Here is a 12,086-nt window from a genome sequence, read left to right on the forward strand (position 1 = left end):
GGGGGGGGGTGACAAAGCCTGCCTGGAAGGGAAGGACTGGAGCTCCCTCCTGTGACCCTGGGAAGGGTATCCAGAGCGCCCCAAGGACAGGAAGGAGTTAAATGCACTGCTGTCGGAGGGAGGGGATGGGAGTGGGGAAGGGGGCCCAGAGCCGGCTCTTTGTCATCCGTAATGAGCACCAGATGCGGAGCTGCGTGCGGGCCTAAACAGACGGCCTCCCAGGGCAGAGCCCCCGCCTGCGCCGAGCCGGCGTTCCGCCCAGGTCCGGGCTGCGTCTCAAGCTCCGCCCTCTGGCTCTCAGGGCCCGCCCCACTCAGGCGCGAACCCGGCCAGCCCACAGACGCCGGCACTGCCAGCCGGGTCCCACGGAGCTACGAGCCACGCCCACCCACTGCCGTCGATCGCCCCGTCGGAGCTCTCCAGAAGCCCCGCCCACTAAGGCCGCAGAGCCTCGCCCCCTGCCAGCTCAGACATTTTCGCAGAACTATTGCCCCGCCCCTCTGCCCTATCAGCCCCGCCCCGGCCGAGGCAGTACCTATCGCCCCGCCCACCAGTGCCATAAGCCCCGCCTCTTCAGCGCGGCTCGCGCAGAGATTGACAGAGTTATTGGTTCCCGCTTCCAGGAGGTATGAACTACGCTGAGAGTTCCGTGCCCCGCCTAACAGAACTACAAGCTCCGCCCCCTCACTTTGCCGGGACTTGGTCCACGAGTGCCGGGAACCCAGCAGAGATATTAGACTTTGTCCGGGAGAGATGAAAACCCCGCCCTCCAGGAGTTTACGCTTGCCTCTCAATCGCCTCTGCAGGCTCCGCCCCTAGCACAAGCCACGCCCCCTCACCGTGCGTCCCAAATGGCAGGGGCGGAGTCTCAGACCCGCCTCACAAGGGCAAGAGCTCCACCCACGTGCGGCTGACACACTTTCCCCTCGCGCTGAGGTAATTGCCCACCTACGCGGAGCCTCCGCGCCCGCCCACTAAGAATGCCCACGAGCCCCGCCCCTGGCGGTCTCTGAAGTCCCGCCCACCCAGAGCGCCCCTCGCGCGGGGCTTGGAGCACAAGTACCGCCCACGCAAAGACGTAACCCAACCTCTTTTCCCAGGCCCCGCCTCCTGCTAATGAATAGCCCCGCCCACCGTTAGGCCCCGCCTTCTTAGGACGCAAGCCCCGCCCTCTCTGGGCCTGGGGCTCTTGGAGCGGCTCTCCACCTTCTGGGCGTGCCTAGACCCGCCAGTCCTTCGAACCCCTCGTCCCTGACCGGACCCCAGCTCTGGCGCCCTCTTTCCTTCCCTACCCACGGTTTCCGTTCGTCTGGATTGCGGATTCTGTGGGGGAGCTGCGAGACGGAGTCGAGAGCCCGGCGGACGGCGTCCATGAATGGGCATTTGGCGCCACCTGCCTTCGGCGCCGCGGCTTGCAGCCCCTGGGAGGCCTCGGTCCGACCCCTCTCCCAAAGCACATTAGTTGTTCAATAAATAGTTGCTTAATTTATTAAATGTTTGTGTTCCTCAAATATCTGCCGACTCCTGCCGGCCAAACAGCAGATCCACTCGCAAGTCCCTCCGTCGTATTTGGAAGACCTCAAGGGGACTTCACACCGGCCCTCGAGCCACTCTGTGAGCTGCGGCGGCCCCTGCCGGTCTTTACACAGGCTGGTGGAAGTCCTGCTGTCCCTTCCCCACGAATTTGGTGCAGGGCCGAAAGCACAGCGTCTCACCTGGTGGCCCAGAATTCTTAGGGCTGGGCTTCCCCTGCCCCAACCAGCGCTCCAAAGGATGGACACCTTCCCGAGGGGGGTGTGTTTGACGGAGGTGGGTTTGGGCTCAGAGACCCTCTGTGGGAGCTGCAAGTCACAGGTCGGGGAGCCGGATTGATCCCAGGGCAGACCTCTACATCAGCTTTCATCACTGCTGAAAATACTAGCCTGCTCACTCCCACGCTGACTGGGGCCCCAGGAAGCCAGGAGACTCTGGGTTCAGTGCCAGGAGCTCAATAAAATGTTTTTCAACCATTACTGGGACAGACTGGGGAGACAGTTGAGGGGGGCGAAACCAACACCTACTGAGTTCAACTAGGTGCCAGCACCCAGCTGGGCAGCCTTCCCACCTTGACAAACTCAGGCCTACGGGAGTGGGACGCTTTCCAGATGAGATTCCAGCTCTGGTGCCCTGGCCTCTACCAATTAGAGTGGGGTTTGGTGCCAAATAATAATGAAAACAATAGTGAATGCTTGCAGCACTTATGTCTGGTCCTATTCCAAAGGCTTTACATGTCTTAATGCATTTACAACCCATAACAACCCCCAGGAAGTAAGCACCTTTCTTACCACAATTTACAGGTGAAGAAGCAGAAGGTACCTTCCTGAGTGCCTGGCGTTAAGCTTCCTGATTTATTTGACTGCCTTAGTCAGCGGAGGTTTGAACCCACATAGATCTGTAATCTTCACCCCTAGAGCAGAGCCAGTCCATAACGATAGCCATGGCCGCCTAGAAAATGCCCACCTCCCAGGGCGCTCGTTTTTAGCACAAGGCTGCAGGATGCGGACGCCCAGGTTGATTACGCTGTGGTTTGGGGGCAGGGTGAAGCCTTCCTCACCCAGGAGGAGTCAGTTGTCTGTGGTTTGGGTGAATGATGCTGGTAAGTGAGGCATTGGCAGTGACCTGGTGGGATCCAGACAAGGGGCCCAGTCGAGGTGCAGCCTTAGGGCACCCGGCAATGGCCACGCTTTAGCGTGCCTTGTTGAGTTCAGAGATGTCTCACTGGGAGCCCAACTGGCAGCCGTTAAGAGCAGGCGCTCTGTACCCAACTGTCTTGGATTCCTGCTCTGTTGCTTGAGGACTGGGAACCGTCAGCACGTTCCTTACTCACTCTGTGTTTGCCTCCTCATTTCAAAAACGGGCATCCTATAGTGCCCACTACAGCTACCGTGATCTGTTAGACAGGAGAAAGGACTCTATGAGGAGAGTCCAGGTTTCCTGCTGGACGCCAGTGAGGACCTTCATGGTGGCTGCTTGAACCTGCTACAAGAAGCCGAAACTGATCATGGGAGAGGCAAATTGTGGAAACTGACGTCCCAAACCCACAAGCCCCTGGGGCTGAGGTTTTCAAACAACTATGGTTCAACCATATCCTGAGTGTCCCAGTGAGTTTTTTGTGGCACCCCTGGGCCAAGAAAACACCTGACAGTTCCATTTAAAAAGAGTTAGATCCAAGCAATGTAAGAAGTACTTGTGTCTTAACACCTCGGTAGTTGTTTGGAAAACTAATACACATACATTGAAAGATAGAAGAATATTTTATTTTATTCTTAAATAACCACAACAGCTTGCTGATGGGATGTGTGTGTCTGTTGGGCACTGCACAACTTCTCAAAACTTGGAATCAGACCGGACATCATCACCTTCGTTTCCTGTTCCACATTGACTTTCCCCGCGGTATTCGAGGCTGCCAAAAACCCGGCTTTGCAAAGATATTATGTCATCAAAAGGAACGTAGTGCAATCCAGTGTTGAAATTGTGAACTGCCTCCAGCTAGCGGTTTGCCAGTTGTCTGACAGATGTCCAGTATCTCTGTGTTTCTCTCAAAGTTTTATACTATTTCATGGCGTCCCTGTGAAGCTGCTGGAGTGCATGGGGCCCGACATCAAAGGAAGGGTCTTGCAGGACCCCAGGATCCTGATGGAGGACACTTATAGGAGGACCGGGAAGAAGGTGTGGGATTGGGGATGTCTATAACCCCTCCCTTCCCCCCTTTCTCGACTCCATTGCCGGGTTTGTCCCATGGGTGGAAACTGAAATCCAAGCCGGCCTGTGGGTGCTGTGCACAGTCAGGTTAGGAAGAAGAGATCACATGCAGGATGAACGACGGAAGCCTGTGGAGAACGTGCAAACGTGGATTTTGGGGTGTACGGCCAGGCAGCAGAAAGCGAATGTTTAGCTCTTGACACCTGGAAGGTTGGGGGGCCTTAGGGGACGCTGGATCTTCTTGCTGTAACACAGACACCTGGTGGCAGCTTTCTCCCGAGGGCTTGCTCAGGCCTGGATCTAGCACTGGCCCACGCTGGGGAGAGTCAGACTCCCCTTGGAATGATACAGAGGAAAGAATTCCAAGGTTTCAGGAGAAAGGAACAGTAAAAGCAGTCTGTCCTGCCCGTTAACTGCCCAACCCACAGACTAGCGTGTCACCAGGTCTCAATGAGTCTCCGACCCTTGGTGGCCATTGAAAATAGGCTGATCAGAGAAGCCTCTGGAAGTCTGGTTACCGTGGGTGCTCCACCTGGACATTTCAGAATAATCATCTCTCCACGTCAAGGTCCCTAACCTTAACCACATCTGCAAGGACCCTTTTTCTATGTAACGTGTTCACAGGCTCCAGGGGTTAGAATGTGGATATTTGGGGCCATGATTCTGCCGACCACACTTAGGGACCAGGAAAATAGTTCCCGGCTGGTGTGAGATCCCACCAGCCACAAGGAGCCGGTCCTGCAGCGGAGCACCCAGTAGGACAGAAGATAAAATCTTGGCAGACTTCCCCTCCTCTTCAACTGACAAAATTGCAGGCACATGACCCAAGAAACGCCAAATGGATGCTCCTTCCTTGGAATGTTCACCAAAATCCACGTTTGCGTGTTCTCCACAGGCTTCCGTCGTTCATCCTGCATGTGATCTCTTCTTCCTAACCTGATTGTGCACAGCACCCACAGGCCGGCTTGGATTTCAGTTTCCACCCATGGGAGAAGATAAAATCGACTTTTTCTTGTTGGCTTGCTTATGAGTGAGAGAAACTGCCACCTGAAAATTGCCAGCCACTTCCTGCTGCAGTCCCACCGGCTGGGAGAGCCTCCCTCGGGAGTGCTGTTGCGGCTGATTATCACACAAGAGTCTCCCCGCGTGTGGCCGTGTGGCTGAGGGGACAGTGTGCTGCCACAGCTGTCACAGCCACTGCAGCGAGGGGCTGGGTCAGGAGACGTTCCCAGCTTCAGCCTTCATCCAGGAACCATCTAGACCGTGCTACTGACTGTGTGTCTAGCTCAGTCCCCCCAACCCCCGTGGCCGTCCCTCTCTTGGGGCTTCCTGAGGTTCTTTCCTGTCATCTGACCTCAATTCACATCCACCTCTAGCCTTCTGGAGCTATTGAATCCTTTAAACCCCAAAGGAGAGGAGCCAATGTTCGTCTCCCAGGGGCACATTGACCCCAGCCAGTCAGGGTCCTTTAATGGCAAGACAAACAAAAAAGAGTCTTTGGTAGACTATTGGGAGCTGTGGGGTTAACATGGGCTGAAACTCAGACCTGGAGACACGTAGAAGCTGGAGCAGCTTAGAAGCCTGGAGCAGGGACTCCGGAATAGCGTGATCAAGCCACTGCCAGATCCTTGTCCCCAACCATTCTCAGAATCTTTGAGACTTGGCCTAAAGTGAACATTCCAAGGAAGGAGCATCCATTTGGCGTTTCTTGGGTCATGTGCCTGCAATTTTGTCAGTTGAAGAGGAGGGGAAGTCTGCCAATTATAGACCCACCGGCTGGGTTTAAAGTGGGAGGCAACTTTTAAGTGTCAGTTTCTCTCGCTATTAAGTAAATCATAAAAAAATAGATTTTATTTTCTGCCCTCGTAGGTGTTCCACTATGGGATCTGCTCACAGAGAACCCGCCCAGGATGGTTTTCCTGGTTCCTGTGGGTGTAACTTGGGACACTAGACACACGCAGAGCCCCATATCCCCACGGAATGAGAGATGTTACAGGACAAAGAGTCAAACAGGGGCCACTCCTGCCCACTAAAATAATAACCCGTTCTCTCACTTATCCAGTATTTAGTGAGACCCTACTATGTGTCAGAGACTCCACAAGGCATCAGGGGATACAGGGTAACCAGATAGGAGAGCAGCAAGGACACACAGGTGACGCCGCTCAGGGCCCTGCCCAGGCAGGAGATGATGGTGACCTGAACCGAAGCAGAGGCAGAGTTGGATGGGAGGAGAGAGCAAAACTGAGAGGTGGCTGGAGAGTAGATTTGAACAGGACCCAGTGGGTCAATGTGAAGGAGAGGAACGACGGCGGCCAGGTTCTGGCTCCCAGGTGGTGCTATTCACGGAGGCGGGGACGTGAGGAGAAGAAGTCACTCTGGGGAGATGGCTGATGTCGTCAGTTTGGGATCTGTGGAGTATGCTGTGTTTGGAGGTCAACCAAGTAGACTGCTCAAGAAGGCAAGTGGGTGCCTGAATCCAGAGCTCAAAACAGAGGTCCAGCAAGGCTGGCCCAGTGGCGTAGTGGTTAAGTTCCCACGCTCTGCTTCGGCAGCCTGAGGTTTGTGGGTTCAGATTCCGGGCACAGACCTATACACCACTCATCAAAACACGCTGTGGCAGCGTCCCACATAGGAAATAGAGGAAGATTGGCACGTGTTAGCTCAGCGACAGTCTTCCTCAAGCAAAAAGAGGAAGATTGGCAACAGATATTAGCCCAGGAGCAATCTTCCTCACCAAAAAAACCACAAAAAAACAGAGGTCCAGGTTGAAGATAGAGATTTGAATTTTCTTTACACCCCATGGCTGGGGGATTCCAGTGACTTCCAGCATAGCCACCTTCACCTGGTGAGTCCAAGCACCCTCCACGTCTTGCTCTCCCAGTTTGGCTAGAGAAACAGATGGAGCGAGGCCGGGAGTGCAGGAGGCAACTCTGACTCCTACTTCGTAAATGCCCATATTTGAATTTTTAAATGACCCTATATTCGTTTTATAAGGTTTTCTAGAGGTTTGAGCTGGATCTGTACTAAAATAGTTGTCTTTATTATTGCAGCCTTTTATAACACTGTTTTGTCTTTTATAACATACCATGCCTCAATAACACCTACATTGAAACTCTTCTACGGAAAAAAGTCAGTATTTAATTTTGGTCCATTTCATTCCATAAGTTTTTAAAGCAGTAGTGAAAGAGGAGAAAAATTCATCCGTCTTCTGGAGTACCACTGGGGGTTACGGAAAACTAGCCGATTTGGGTGTCAGCTGACATTCCGGACGGAGACGCCGCCGTGGCGCAGACGTGGCACGGCCTTTGGCACCTGTGAGCAGTTATCAGTCTGGCCGGGCCGCCTGTCCTTGTTTCTGTTGAATCCGTCTCCCGGGGGCCTTTGCCTCACCCAGCAGGACAGCATCGCCCTTGCCGCCCTCACTCAGCGTTTGGCTGGACGCCTGATCCTCTATGCCCTTTCCAGATACACCCTGGGCCCCCCAGCAATGACTGCATACTCCTGGCCTCTGGAGAACAGATGGCAGAATGTGTGACATTCGAAGGAAGATGAAACTCCTGAAAAATGCAGGGGCCTGCCACGTCGGGGAAGCTCCAAGGGGTCTTGTGGTTCTGGGCCTGGATCCATGGAAGAGACATAAACTTCCTGGTTCGCTCTGGACTAGGGAGGCGGCAGACACCTCCCTGCGTGCCCTTCTCAGGCCCATTAACCAAAGATCATAAAGCTCCACCTCAGGCGAGGCTGAGCCGTGTGGAGCTCCGCTGGCTGGTCTGGGCCACAGGACAGGGGCTCCTCTACTCCATCCACAGGACCAGCAACCCCAGGACATTGGCAGTGTCAGTAGGAGCCGAGGAATCATTCACCTAACACGTGTTGATCGGACATCTACTGTGTGCCCGGCACTGTGCTGGCTGCTGGTGAGCATGTGTGTGTGGTATGGAGTGCCTATTTATCACTACTAATAACAGTACAAATGGCGATGAGAGCTGAATTCGGTGAGCCCTCACCACGTTTGAGACCCTGTTCTAAGCACAGTAGCATGTTACTTTCTTTAATCCTATGACAACCCTTCAAAGTCAGGAGATTCTATTTTTATCCCCATTTTGCAGCTGAGAAGACTGAGGCAGAGAGAGGCTAAGTGACTTGCCCAGGGCCACTCGGGTCGTCGTGGCGAGTTGGGACTCTGCCTGACTCGAAGTTCTGCGCCTGTGACCATTTGCCCCCCCATCACTTTAGATCTAAGAGATGAAAGAGAGAATAAACTCATACATATGTAAATAAAAATTGTTACCACTCAGCGAGTGGCAGAAAGGAAACACAAAGGGAGCTGTGGTAGAGAAGGGTGGCGTGGTTGGTGAGGTCGCCTTTATTTTTATTTATTTATTTTTGCTTGAGGAAGATTAGCCCTGAGCTAACTGCTGCCAATCCTCCTCTTTTTGCTGAGGAAGACTGGCCCTGAGCTAACATCCGTGCCCATCTTCCTCTACTTTATACGTGGGACGCCTGCCACAGCATGGCTTGCCAAGCAGTGCCATGTCCGCACCCGGGATCCAAACCGGTGAACCCTGGGCCGCCGAAGCAGAACGTGCGCACTTAACCACTGCACCACCGGGCTGGCCCCTGAGGTTGCCTTTAGACAGAGCGGTCAGGAGTCACACACGGCCCAGCCGAGCGTTGAGGGGATCACAGAAAGAGCTGAGGAAAGGAAGAGCGCTCCAGGAGGTGGAACAGCGTGTGCCAAGACCTCCAGGCAGAAGGAGCTCGGCTTGTTGTAGGATCAGGCACAAGGCCACTGTGGCTGGGCTTGTAAGGAAAGGGGAGCGGGCTCAAGGGGAACTCAGGGGCGTCTGCCGGACCCCACAGGGACCTGCGTGCAGGGGCGGGACTCTGCAGTTCACCTGATGTGTGCTGGGAGCCATGGGCATGTTATGAGCGAGGTGGAATCGTGATTAGATTTACATCCTAAGGCGATGCTGCGTGGGCTGGAGGGCATGAGGGGGAGGAGGCCTGTTGGAGTCCACGGCAGTCCCTGGACAAGGACCCCTGGGGGCCTGGAGCCAGGTGGTGGCTTGGGTGGCAAGGACCCGGGACTGTCTAGCGAGACGTGTGGTAGGTAGAATCCTGGGTGGTGGGTTTCACGTTGGGGGCGAGGGGGCTGTGCATGGATGACGTGCTACAACTTCTAGATCTTCAAAACAATCCAGTGGGGGCGCAGAGAAGGGAGGGGGGTGCGGATGAAGGGAGAGTGGTCGTGGCGCACCATCCACGGCTGTAGCCCCGGGCGCTGAGGACAAAGGGCCTCACTGCACCCATGTCTCTACTTTGGTGGTGTTTGAAATCTCACATACAGCAATACAGAGTTTAGGAAAACAAAAAAGAAGAGGATGGCCAGGCAGGTGTCTGGCTTAAGTGAGTGGATGAATGGTGACACTATTTACTGAGATGAAAAAGATGGAGAGGGGAGCAGGGCTGGGGCGGGGGTTAGAAATCAGGTGCTCTCTTTGGGCCATGCCGTGCGGAGCCCGCGTCAGGCCTCGATCAGAGAGCAGAGGCAGAGGCCTCTGGGCTTCCGGAGCAAAGCTCTGCCTCCTTCTTCAGGCGTGATGCTCCTTTTGAGAATCGTTCAGAATGGAGCAACCTGGCTGGATGCTGGCTCTACTAGAGACCAAACACATGACCAAGTGACATCAGGAGACCAGGAGAAGGGAGCTGTCCAGCAGACTCTGGGATTTCTGGTTCCCTGCTTGTCCCAGCCTCGTGACCGGCCATCATGAGGTGGAAGTGGGTCCAGGGCCTTCTATCCGCTGTTCATTACATGTAACAAATCACCCTCAAACTCAGTGGCTTAAACAACAAGGATTTCTTATTTCTCATTATTCGGTAGATCAGCAATTTGGGCTGGGATCAGCTCAGTGGTTCATCTGCTGGTCTCAGCTGGGGTCGCGTCTGTGGCTATGGTCATCTGGGGCTCAACTGGGACTGACATGTCCAAGATGGCCTCAACCGCGGGTCTGGAAACTGATGCTGGCTCTTGGCTGGAGGCCTCAGTTCCCCTGCACGTGACCTCTCACCTGTCAGGAGGCTGCGCTGGGCGTGCTCACAGCATGGTGGTCTCGGGGTTCCAAGAAAGCACAGGTGGAAGGTGAAAGCCTCTTGAGGCCTCGCCTCCAAAGTTGCACGGCCTCACTTCCGCCACATTCTATTGGTCAAAGCAAGTCACGAGGCCAAGCCAGATTTAAAGAGCGCAGAACCAGATTCCACCTCCTGAGGGGAGGAGCTGCAAAGAATTCGTGGCCATATTTAATCTGCCACAAGCCAGAAGGCTCCAATAAAGGACCCGAGCAGGCCATCCTGCCCCCAGAAGGCCTAATCTGACGTAACGCCACCTTCCTCCCTCAAACCAGCAACACAAAACAGTTGGCGTTCATTCTGCAGGCCACTCTGTAGACGTCGATCAGTTAGGAATGGCTTTGGCTCAGTGGCTGATGGCATTTTTGAAGATGGCCACTAATATATCTCCTATGCTACATGCGAATCTTACAATGTGATGTTGACAAGCCTCCATCGAGATGTGGGATCTTATGCTCCCCACCTTTGAAACCGGGTGGACCTTTGTAATCACTTTGACCAAGAGAAAGGGGCAGAAGTGATAGATGTGACTTCTGAGGCTAGATCATAAAGGGCAATACAGCCTCCCCTCTCTTGGTACACTTGCCCTTGGAGCCACCATGTTATGAGGAAGCTTAAGCCACATGGAGAGGCCCTCGTTGGGTGCTCCAGACAATAGCCCTTGTTAGGCACTCCACCAGCAGCCAACATCAGCTGCCAGACATGAGTGAATGAGCCTTTGGATGACTCCACCCTTGGTGTTCGAGTCTTCAGGCAGAGCCCCTAGACGTCCTGGAGCAGAAACGCACCCTACACCCTGTCTGAATTCTTGACCCACAGAAACCAGGAGAGATAATTAAGGTTATTGATGTATTAAGCCATTAAGTTTTGGGGTAATTTGTTAAGCAGCAGTCGATAATAACATAGGCTACTAGTAATAGAAACAAGAGAAAACATCGGCTTAACAAACTAGAAGATCATTTCTCTTTTTCATTTAGAGAGATTGGAAGTAAGCAACCCAGGGATGATATGGAGGCTCCCATGGTGTCATTAGAAGCCCAGGGTCTTTTATCTTGTTCTGCTATCCTCAGCCCGTGGCTACAATTCTCAAGGTCACCTCCTAATCCAGAGTGGCTGCTAGAGTTCCAACTATCACATCTGCATTCCAGGCTGAATGGAGGATGATGTAGAAAGGACAGAACTAGCCTTCACCAATATTGTTTCTATTTCAAGGAGCATTCTTAGAAATCCCTTTCAACACCTTCTGCTTATATCTCATCCTAAAACTAAGTCATGCAACCACACCATATGTGCAAAGGAGGCTGGAAATGTTGCCTTTTAGCTGGGCTTATTGCCGTCTGAAGAAAAACTGGGATTCTGTTACTGAGGAGGGGAGGAGCGTGGAGAGTGGCTGGTGGGCAGTTGGGGTGTGGTGTTCGAGCAGGACGATGGGAGAGGGCATCTTCCCCACGGGGAGGAGCTGGAGCAGCAACTGGCACCCTGCGGCCTCCTTGAGTGCTTGGGCACCACAGAGTTTTCCACTTGAGCTGCTTCTGAACAAGGAATTGATGTCACCCCCAGAAAAATGAGGCTGCGGATGCAGAGGGAAAGTTCTGGTCTCCAATGCCACCCTCCCCACGTGGCCAGCAGCCAGCTGGACTTCTGCTAAAAATCCTAACACACAGCCCTGACCTTATCGCTTCTCCGCTCAACCATCTTCTGTGGCTCCAGTTTGCCCCAGTTGCCTCCAGTTTGCCCCAGTTGAAGGACAAATCCTGGGGTTTGGTATGAAGGCCTCGGCCACTCTTCGTGGCTCTGCTTCTGCCCGCTCATAGCACCTTGCTTCCTGCCTGCATCCAGGCTCTTGTGTCGGCAGCTCCCACTGCCCAGAGCACCCTCTGCCAGTCTCTGCCTGGGGAAATCCTTCCAGGGCCACCACTAGCCCTTAATGCGTCTTTGCACAGATTAGAAAAGGGTGCCCGTTACCCAGGTGGATGCAGCTTCATGCCAGGGCTTGAGGAGCAGCCCACAGGCTGGATTCCGCCTCAGCCCAGTGCCCTTGCACAGTGAACACCCTGCACAGCTGTACATGTGAGGATACCACTTCCAGGGACCCCTCTAGCTCCATCTGTGAGCGAGGCCTTCCTCTGGCCTTGTTCTCTGTCTTTGGATCCCATGCTCTGATTTGGGGCTGGCTGTTTCCAGCTTTGTGCCCTCCAACCTGCTCAGCACCCATT

Source organism: Equus quagga, chromosome 17, assembly GCF_021613505.1.
Source record: "Equus quagga isolate Etosha38 chromosome 17, UCLA_HA_Equagga_1.0, whole genome shotgun sequence".
NCBI classification, from domain to species: domain Eukaryota; kingdom Metazoa; phylum Chordata; class Mammalia; order Perissodactyla; family Equidae; genus Equus; species Equus quagga.